The sequence below is a fragment of the Manis pentadactyla genome, chromosome 10, assembly GCF_030020395.1.
Source record: "Manis pentadactyla isolate mManPen7 chromosome 10, mManPen7.hap1, whole genome shotgun sequence".
NCBI classification, from domain to species: domain Eukaryota; kingdom Metazoa; phylum Chordata; class Mammalia; order Pholidota; family Manidae; genus Manis; species Manis pentadactyla.
Window position 1 is genome coordinate 29,929,197 of NC_080028.1, and position 11,103 is coordinate 29,940,299.

An 11,103-nucleotide genomic window follows, 5' to 3' on the forward strand; every position below is an offset into this window, starting at 1 on the left:
AGAAGGACTTGGAAGAAGAAAATTAATGCAAGCTTAAGAGTCCAATGCCCCAGTGTTGGGAGATGTCGATTTCTTTTCCATAGAAAAAGAGCAGGAGAAAAAGATCAGGCTACCACACCAGAGATTTAGTTTAGACATTAGGAATGACTTTCCAATAGTGACAACCGAGCAGCAGAGGTCTGAGTAGTCAAGAAAGCAGCATATTCTGCTTCAGGGTATGTCAGAAATAGCTTTTTAAATCTGTTTGACCTGTCTCAAATATGGTCCCACCTAAAACAGAAATAAAAGTGAATTCCCTAGATCCCTTGTTTGTATGAAATTTAATCCTGTCTTGGGGAGTTGGCCCAAGTAAAATGAGACCATTCCTCTTAAGAGTTAGATCACTATACTTTAAACTGATCGGTGCTGAAACCATGACAGGAATAACTGAGAAGTGATCTCATATTTACATAAGTTTTAAATGTAATTATTGCAAACCTTTACATATGAGGAACATTTCTGATTAGTCAAAACCATATTGGACCTATGATTTTACCTAATTTTAATATTCCTCTGAGGCAAGCATGAGGAATTTTCCTGACTTTCCTGATGAAGACATAGGCTCTAGTAAGTCACAACACTGCATCTTCTAATTCCTAGCAAGGGCTCTTTACTGTGGGCCAAGCGATGATCAGAGAAATGCAACTCTCAGAGCCAGTGATGCCCATTCCCAGTGGGGAGTGTGATGACAAATCCTCTAAGGAAAACAGAGGCCAGGGCATGGGGGGCCCTTAGGATGAGATCTCCCTCCCTCATACAACCTCCTCTTATTTGTGTAGGAGCATCAAGCCTCCAGATTCAAGGATGACCCTGAAGTTGGGAAGCACTGGAGAGCAGCCATCAGGGGTCCGGGTCCACAACCTGTGCCATCTCTAACCAGTCAACTTGCTAGCCTGGACCCTACCCATACAATTAAGGAAGAAGGCCACCTCTGCTTCTGCCAGGTGTTTCTCCCAGACGGTCTTTCCCCTGAGCTCCACCTTCCCATCCTACTGCAGTCAGGAACCCAGGCTTAATGTGTCCTCATTCCGTCATGGCAGAGCAGCACCCCACCAAGCAGGTGTGGTTCAATACAAAGGACAGTTGGATGAGTGTTGGAAGGATGAGAGCAGGACGAAATCAGGATTTTTTGGTCTCTGAACAAGACAAAGAGCCAAACAGTGTATGTGAGGAGTGTTCAGGGGTCAAGGAGATATAATTATGGGATACAGAGATGGAAAGTTAGAAAGTTTAAAAGCACACTAAGAAATGCGGCTCATTATTCCATTCTCGAAAGTGATCTAGAAACTTATGTTACCTTTGGGGCTTAATTCAGAATCAAGAATCAAACACAATAGGTCCATATTATACTCCAATGTCAAGATTTTCACTAATAAAATACTTGAATGTGCTGCCCTCAAAGACATTGCGTAAGTGACAGGCCATTTTCTCAGCCTTTTAATTCTACTACTCCTAAATTTCATCTGACACCTAATCTCATTTGGGAAGAAGACTGTCTTAGCTGCTCACTGGTGACATAAACTTTGCTAGCCACACTGGGGCTATGTGACCCTATCTAGGGCTTACTGGGAATTCCTTTTGACACAGAGTCTGAGTGATGGGTGATGGAGAAAACTCATCTGCATGTTTTTAAGTACAGAGACTCTATGTATTTTCTTGAATAGTCCCCTTTTGAGTATTTTATCCCATTTCTGCCAGTATCAGCAAAATACACAAAATGTTCCAGTATTTTGGCAACCAGACTACATCTTTCTGAAAGAACACATGCACTTACAAAACCTCTGTCATCATTTAAAAACTCAGTTTTAGTTCAGTAAGGCAGGAAGCTTACTTTTTCTTCAGTACAGCATATGACAGCAAAAGTAGATGCTACGTAGAAAGAAGATGGTATGCAACCAGTGAGTCTCCTCCCTCATTATGTTGGAGATCTCAGGATAGGGTCATGGGGGTAGAAGAATCACCACGAGGACTGCTTTCACTTGCAGTATCACCTGCCTACTAAACTCCATTTCTTTTATTCCCATCCATGTGGCTGTGACATCTGGGCACAGCTCTGGTTGCCTGAAGAAGACAATTACTAGGCAGATATCATCACTGACCAGAAGAAGGAGTGAAACTTACGGGCAGAGATACTCATGGTCTATGGCTGCATCTAGGAACTTGGAAGTTGAGACCCAAGCACATCACAATTGCAAGGAAAGAAACCAGCAAACAACTTATAAAATAAATGTGGTCTCAAAGAACGTTTATCCTGTTGGTTCTTACTGGGTAGTGAAATGTAGAGATCAAGTATTCAAGTATGGTATTGCATTTAATGCAGAGAACAGCACTGTAAATTAGGAGACAATATGGATTATTAGGTCATAAACATTTTGACTCTGCCCAAGTCATTCTGCTGTGTGAGCCTCCGTTTCCTCCCCTGTATCCTGTACATAAGGAGGCAATTTGGAAAATGCTGAAGGCATCCTTCATTTCTAATATCCCATTATCTCAATGGTTTCACGGTCTATGATTACAACATAGCCATCCTCCAGAATGTAAAAAAGCCACTTAGTCCAAAAATAGCTCCTACAAAAAAGAACTATTTAGGATATTTGTCAAAGATGGTGATCACATATTATGTGACAGGGAAGGCAGAGTTTTTCTCTTTCCTTTCTGAATGTTCTAAAAAATGAACATAACATATTAAAAATTATTGTTGTAACACAGAATTTAACTCCAAGTATGAGAATTTGTCACACTACCAGTAAAATAATAAACAGAAGGCATTATGGAAACAAAATGTTTTTTTAAAAATCACCTTATTAGATTTTGATTAGGCATTTGTTAAAATACACATGTTGACTTTTTAATTAAGAGCTTACAAAAGCAATGGAGACTTTTTCTTACATGATAAAGAGACTCCATAATTTTGGGGTTGTACTGAAAACTACACGTGTGCCTTCTATTTTCATGCAAAATCAACTATTAAAAATACTTTCAGTGGTTTTACAGTTCCCAAAACAGTTAAATACAAAATCCCAGTAATATATTTTGTAAAAGGTGATAAATGGATAGCACAATTCATCCAGAAGAATAGGCAAAACTTCCAAAAAATAAAAGGTGTTGATGGAGTTACCTTCAAAATTTTATTCTCGAAGTCAGAGAATGAGAGAAGTCACAGACTGGGAAAAGATACTTACAGAAGAAACATCAGGTAAACCAAAATACACAAAGAATTCTTAAAACTCAGTAAGGAAATGAGCAGCCCAGTTTAAAAATGAGCTAAAGAACAGATTCTTCACTAAAGAAGATATACAAATAAGCATTTGAAAAGATGCTCAACACCAGTGTCATTAGAAAACTGCAAATTAAGGTACAATGATTAAGGTAACAATGAGATACCATTACACACCTATTAGAATGGCCAAAATCCAAAACACTAACAGTACTAAATGTTGGTGAGGCTGTGAAGCAACAGGAACTTTCATCCACTGTTGATGAGAATTCAAAATGATACAGGCAAATGATACTTGGAAGACAATTTGGCAATTTCTTACAAAACTAAACATACTCTTACCATTCAGTCCAGCAGTCAAGTTCCTTGGTACTTCCCCAAATGAGACAAAAAGTTATATGCACACAGAATGTGCACATGGATATTTATACCAGCTTTATTCGTATATCCTCAAAATTGGAAGCGAACAAAAATGTCCTTTAGTAGATTAATGAAAATATTGTGCTATATCCAGACAAGATATTATTCAGCACTAAAAAGCAATGAGCAATCAATTCATAAAAGGACATGGAGTAAATCTAAATGCATATTACAAAATGAAAGAAGTCAGTCTGAAAAGGCTGTATACTGTAAGGCTGATTCTAAGAATATGACATTCTGGAAAAGGCAAAACTATAGAGATGGTGAAAAGGTCACTGAGATTTTTTACTGTGGTTGGTTGGTACAGGATGTTGATTGTAGGCTGTGCCTGTGTGGGGGCAGGAGCCTGTAATTCCTGTTCAGTGTTGTTTTGAACCTAAAACTATGTAAAAACAGACTTTTTGTTTAAAAGCATAATGTACCACATTGTTGTGAGGCTGAAAACCAAAGAAATTTATGGTCATGTTATTCAGGATGAGAAAAATGATAAACCCTCTTGGCTGGTGTTAGCTGGCTAGTGTTTCAAAAAGCAATATGTTAAATTTGCAGGTGATACAGGTTCTGGAGATCAGGAAATTATGGGAAAAAATATCATAAAATTTTTAAAATACCTCTTAAATACAAGGAAAGAATTATTTAGAAGAACATGTTTTTGACGCTGATGAGACTTGCTTTACAAAGCACATTGGCAAATGAACCTGTATAATGCAAGTGGCTTCCAAAGTCCCTGGTTTTAAATCATTCCAAGACTGGGCAATTAATAACTTATAATATAAATATATATATAATGAGATGTCTTTAAACAGAAACACACATAAAACACGGTTAGCTATTGATCAGAGGCTCACAGGCCAAATTACATTAAAAAAAAAAATATATATATATGTATATAAAATACTTAAGTGGGATTACTGGATCATATGTCATTTTTTATTTTTTGAGGACTCTCCACACTGTTTTCTGTAATGACTGTGTTAATTTACATTCCCACCAACAGAGCACAAGTTTCCCTTTTCTTCACCTGCTTGGCAAACTTATCTCCTTAGACATGCATTTTTAAATGACTTTGATTAATGTGTTCAAGAAAATAGATGGCAAAATGGAGAAATTCTCTAGAGAACTGGAATCTATAAAATTGAATCAAAATAAATTCTGGAATTGAAAAACATAATGGCCAAAATTAAGAAAATGAGAAACAGAAGAGAATGTTAATAAACTAGTATGTGGGTCAACAGAAAATATCCTGACTGAAACACAAAGACAAAAAGAATGAGAAATACAACATAAAGTCATGAAAATCTTTTGGGAAATAGTACAAAAGTCATACAAAGAGAGGACAGACAGAATGGAACAGAGCAATATAATTTAATATGAAAACATAATTAAACAGAGGTTGAAAAATTGGAAAAGCCAAAAGGAACATTATAGAAATACAAAGATTATAATTATAGGAAGTAGCTACCATCCTTAGGGCTGGAAGAACAAAGAGAAGACGTTGGGTCATCAGCAACTTGAATCCTGCAGGAGACTGTCCATGAGCTGGGACTCAGATCTCTGAAGAGGGGTGCTGCCCATATGTGCTGCTCAGGAGCACTGACAAGGGGTTTTGCGGGGCTGGAAAGGGCAGCTTTCTCGCTGCTGATCTCTGAGTGAGCATGAAGGGTCTAGTTCTGGGAGTGCTGTGCAAAGGCTGGCAAGTGGAACAACAGCTATTGCTACTAATAGAATTAGTGAGATAGAGCAGGGAAATGGGACAAGGTGCATGCCACTGTAAAATCTACTTTGAAAAAAGCCCAGCTCATTCTTTAACTTAATCTATATGCTGTTATTCATCTTCTTCTAGCCACTTAATCAATTAAGTAACTGTAATCAGGAGAGAGAGACATCCAGAGTGTAAAGGAATCTACTGGGCAAAGAATGCTAAGACCCAGATCAACACATCACCGAAATAACCCTATTCTTAAGACAGAACATCAAAGGAATTATGAATCAGCTATACACATCATGCCTTAGGCCAACCCTACCCAAAGGCCCTATAAAATCCCAAACCCTAAACACTTAAGCATTCCTCCTCTCTGAATTGCCCACATTCATCTGAGTGTATACTGCCTTATATCAAATAAACTTTTTTGTTGCATAAGCTGATTGCACTTGTCTCTGAACTCTTTTCCACAATAAAGACAAGAATTCTCCGACCTCCACCTCTGGTGGTAAATGTCTGTATCACCTTGTTACTTCATTCAGCTTTTTAGCCTCAACACAATCCTTTTTCTCTCTCCCTGTTTTATCTCAAACCAGTAGCAAAGTGGAAACATAACTCACTCTATCTGTTGGGGGTTGAGTTTATTCTTGGTTCTTGACCACACTGCAACAAAGAATTGAAAGGCAGAGACATAGTAGTAAAGCAGAGTGAAAGTCTTATTTGAATGAACTCCAAGGGAGATGTGGGCCTGAGTCAAGGTAGACAAAGGCAGGTTTACTTGAATAAAGCAGAGAGGAAGAACAAAAGAGGGAGGAAAGGGAAGGTCATTGAATTCCTACTCGGCATTGGGCAAATCCCTTGCCAACTCCTAAAGCCAGGGTCATCTGGCATCTACCATCTGCTTGAATCTGCATGGTGTGGAAACTAAATACCTACCACCCCAGAATTTGGAGGAGTCACATACCAGTGGATGGAGTGAGATTATGTTCTGAGAACTTCCCAAAGCAAAGAAAGGAGATTTTCAGGCAGGCTATGAAAGAATATGATCACACAGCTTCAGTCTTTTCTGGGTCACCAGGCAATGGGAAGTTGCAAGCCCAAATCAAAGCTCTCAGAATCCACTCCATACTTATCTGGAGTAGAACACAGAGAGTGACACACTTTAAGAAAGGAGAGTGCAGGCAACGTCAAAGAGGAGGCACACTTAAGAGTTTAGGGTCTGGGGTTTTACAGGGCCTTTTTGCGTAAGGGTCAGCATAAGGCATGATGTATACAGGTGATTTATAATTCCTTTGAAGTTTTGTCTTAAGAATAGAGTTATTTAGATGACTGTGTTGGTTCAGATCTCAGCATTCTTTCTAAAAATAGGTTTATTTACACTTCAGAGGTCTGTTTTCTGCCCTGGTTACAAAGTTACTTGATGAAGGGGTTGGAAATAAAGGAAAAACAGTATATAGGTTAAGTTAAAGAATAAGCTGGGCTTTTTTTGCATGCTAAGTAGATTTTCAATGGCACGGTCTAATTGGTACAATGAAGACATGGGCTGAGCTCTAATACTTGTCTTTATCTGGGGAGTATCTGGACATTCCAAGTTGCTCCTGGCCTTTGGAACTTCAACTAATTAACTCATTAACTCTGTATGTCCTTTCTGGCTCTCTGGTTTTATCTGGTTAACTGTGAGTCCCTTTTAGTGGGTTTTACTGGCTTTATTCTTTCTTTCTGCCTCATACATCCAGTGCTCTTCAGCTACCCCAAATCCTGCGGTGGTAGGGATAGAATTCTTACGCTGTGCAGATCAAGCAGACACTGGGTGCCGGGTGACCCTGGCTTTAGGAGTTGGCAAGGGATTACCCTACACTGAGCAGGAGTTCAATGAACTTCCCTTTTCTCCATCTGCTCTTCCTCGCTCTCTACTGCCCACACCGATGCTGACATTTGCTTCTACTCTTGCTTTAATGAATTCCCTTCTTGTTGGCACTTGTTTAACCTGATTGAGAATTCTTTTCTGATCTGATCAGAGTCAAGGACCCTTCCCTCTTCCTGGGTTGATGTGTCACTCAATGCACAGGGGAAGACCACCCTCAATGCAGCTTCCCAGCAACACAAGTAATCTCCCTTTAGTGCCAGAACCTAAGAGGTATCAGTTGTCAAAAAGAAAAATACTTTCCAGATTCTGCACATCACAAAGCACAAGAATAGGCCTGGAGATAAATGAGAATAGCTTAATAACCACTATTGTGGAGAAAATGGAACCTTCTGGCCAGGATTCCTGCCTGGCCTTAATAGCCCCCACTGTGTATATAATATAGCCTATTGCACATACATGGGATGTTTACCAGTGAAAGAAAGAGCTTCTGGTCAGTCATGGAAGCACCCAGCCCAGGGGATGTCTACTTCCCTCAGTTCCTGGTACATAATTGGTCAGGTGTCTGCCAGTCACCAGAGACTGGCCCACAGAGTTCCTCCCTGTGCAAGGGGTGGGGAAGCTGAGTATCAGCTGGGAGAGTGGGAAGACAGCCATGGAGTGAGCCATGGAGCCATGGTGCTCCTGGTGAAGTAAGCTCAAACGTGGGAGCAGGGGGTTTGGACCATGGCCCAGGAGACTGGGAGCCAGAAGAGACCGAAACCTACTGCCGTGAGGATAAACCCCCTTTTACTCCTAACTTCTTGCCCTTGCCTTAACTCAGTCTCACCAAATTCTTAGGGAACTTGCCCCAGGTGGGGAACCACCTCCTCCTGGAGCAACAACTATGAACTTCCAACTGGACAATACAAAAGAAGCCACACCTAGGCACTTCATAATAATCTACTGAAATCCAACGACACAGACAAAACAAAACAACAACATTTCTGAACAGCCACAGACAAAAGGCAAATTACCTTTAAACAGCATCACCTTTAGGCTCAGGCAACTGTGGTCCAGGCCTGGACCTGTGTTTTAGGGCATCCTGTTTGGCTTCCTTGCCACCTGTCACTCTCCACAGGGTGAGAATTCTGCAAAGTCTGGCTGATACAGCTACCCACAGCCAGCACACTCTGTAAAACATGCTCGGAGTCTCAGGGACCTCAGCCTTCCCTGTACACACGGCCTCAGGACCACTTCCAGGCCTCACAGCCCTCACCCGTGGGAGTGTGCACACCAGGCCTGAGGAGTGTGTGCAGAGCCTGACCATGTGGGTGGGTTATTTACACATGCAAAGACCCTCTCAGTTCATGACAGAACCAAGGATGGGACAAGGCAGTGACTTGGGTTAAGAACATCCATTTGTACATTTTGCCTCAGAATTAAGTAGGGGTGTGTTGAGAAGGCAGAAACAAGAAAACTAATCGTGATATTTTAGAGAAGGAATTCCTGCAGGCTTGGTGAGGCGCTGGAGAACAATCCGCCAAAGACTATTACTGTAAAAACCCCAAACGTTTTCCTTTCCGAGCTGTAGTCTCTCTGGTTCAGCCCTTCACTTAAGTCTTCTATTAAATCTTGCCCTTACCAATCTGGCCTGAAAACTATTTTCCCGAGGGACATCACGGGGGCCTTAAAACAATGGGTTGATATTTTGAAGATGCTGGAATAAAATCTAGAGTTCTATACCTCAGAAACAAAGAAATGTATCCCAAAAAACGAAGGGAGCCTTCCTGAGCCGCCCTGCGTCTGGCGGGAAGGGCGGAGGGAGGCGGCCCCCAGGCCCAGCCTGGCTCCATTAGGCGGTGCGCGGTGCTGGTTCCCACCAGCCATGCCCGGGGGTCGCTGGGCCCCGGCCGGCTTCTCCCGGTCAGGCGGTCAGCGGCGACGCGGAAGAGCAACCAGGCAGAAAGGCAGCCACCTCGCGCTCCTCTCCCCGCACTGGGCCGCCATGTTCCGCCGCCTGCGCCAAAATCTGCGGCTGCCCAACGCCTGGCTGCCGCCCTGGCCTCCGCGCCGCCGGGATCCCGCAGCCCGAGTCTGCGCCGCCCGCCAGGCGAAGCTATGGCAATGCGGCTGCGAACCGGTAGGAGGCCCCCAGCTTACTTAAGACGGTGGAGGGCTTTTTCCACCATGACGCCAGCATCGTGGAGAAGGAGCTGATGGATGATGTCAGGTCCCAGGAGCGAAACCGGGCGCATAGCATGCTGGGAATCAAGCCCTGCAACCCTGTGCTGAGTCTGTCCTTCCCCATCCGGTGCAGTACAAGCTCTGCACCCCCTGCTGAAGGTGTATCCGTTAAAGCAAAGATGTGAGCCAAGAAATACAAGCTCTGGTTTCTCTGATGACTTACAAATGTTCTGTGGTTGATGTGCCATTTGAAGGTGCTGAAGCTGGTGTTAAGATCCATCCCAAGAACTATACCAACAGTGAATTGGAAAAGATCACACGGAGGTTCATCATGGAACTAGCAAAGAAGGGCTTTCTTGGTCCCGGCTTTGATGCGTCTTCCCCAGACATGGGCACAGGTGAGTGGGAGATGTCATTGGTTGCTGACACCTATACCAGCACCACAGGGCACTTAGATATTCATGTACATACCTGCATTTATTACATCAGTTAGGGTGGTATCCACATTCATTTCTCTGCCACAGACCGAGGTGTTTTCCATGGAATTGAAACCTTCCTTAGGAAACTTCTTACATGAGCATTTTAGAAATGACACCAGGGTTTGGAGATAAAACATTTGTTATTCAGGGATTTGGCAATGGGGGCCTGTACTTTATGAGATAGTTATATCATATTGGTGCTAAATGTGTTGCTGTTGGAGAATCTAACGAGAGCATATGGAATTCAAGTGGCATTGACCCAAAGTAACTCGACTTCAGATTGCAACATGGACTGATCCTGGACTTCCCTAAAGCAAAGCCTTATGAAGCATCTTGGAATGAGACTGTGACATACTTATCCCTGCTGCCAATGAAAAGTTGACAAAATCCAGTGCTCCCAGAGACAAAGCCAAGATTATTGCCAAAGCTGCCAATGGAGCAATAACTCCAGAAGCTGGTAAGATTTTTCTGAAGAACATTAGGATTATTCCAGATCTTGAATGCTAGAGTAACAGTATCTTGAGTGGCTGAAGAATATAAATCATGTCAGCTATGGCCTTTTGACTTTCAAATATGAAAGAGATTTGAACCACCACTTGTTCATGTCTGTTCAAGAGAGTTTAGAGAGAAAATTTAGAAAACATCATGGAGCTATTCCCATTCTATCCACAGCAGGGTTCCAAAACAGAATATGAGGTGCATCTGAGAAAGACACTGTACGTTCTGGGTTAGCTTACACTTTGGAGCTTTCTGCCAGGTAAATCATGTGCATGGCCATCAGGTATAACCTAGGATTGGACCTGGGAACAGCTGCCTATGTTGACACCATTGAGAAGGTCTTCAGCGTGTACGATGAAGCTGGTTTGATCTTCAGAGAGTGGATGGTAGCTGACTTATTCACTACCTCTTTACCTGTAACCTCTACAAAGCTGTCACGAAGTTTTCATGTAACCACTGAAATCTTTTTCTCTTATAAACAAAATTCTCAACCTGCCAGCCCAAATCAGCCCTGAAGAAGAAAGAATTAACGGTTGGAGATCATGTACAGGTTGATGAGTGTAAAAGTAGAAATTACCTGTGCCAGAGAGCCATTTGGGATATTTTATTTCTAAATATAAACTCTCTTTTCATCTAGCTATGATCCCTTGCCCAATGACTTGTCCCCAACATGTTAATTACATTTTGTTTGAACTAAGCAGTCAGCTGCTTGCATTAT

General features: G+C 42.0%; 1 pseudogene; it reads left to right on the forward strand.

Annotated features, from left to right (window-relative positions):
• Nucleotides 1-1,072: 1,072 nt before the first annotated feature.
• On the forward strand, nucleotides 1,073-10,900 carry LOC118914819 (glutamate dehydrogenase 1, mitochondrial-like; annotated as a pseudogene).
• The last annotated feature ends 203 nt before the right edge of the window (nucleotides 10,901-11,103 follow it).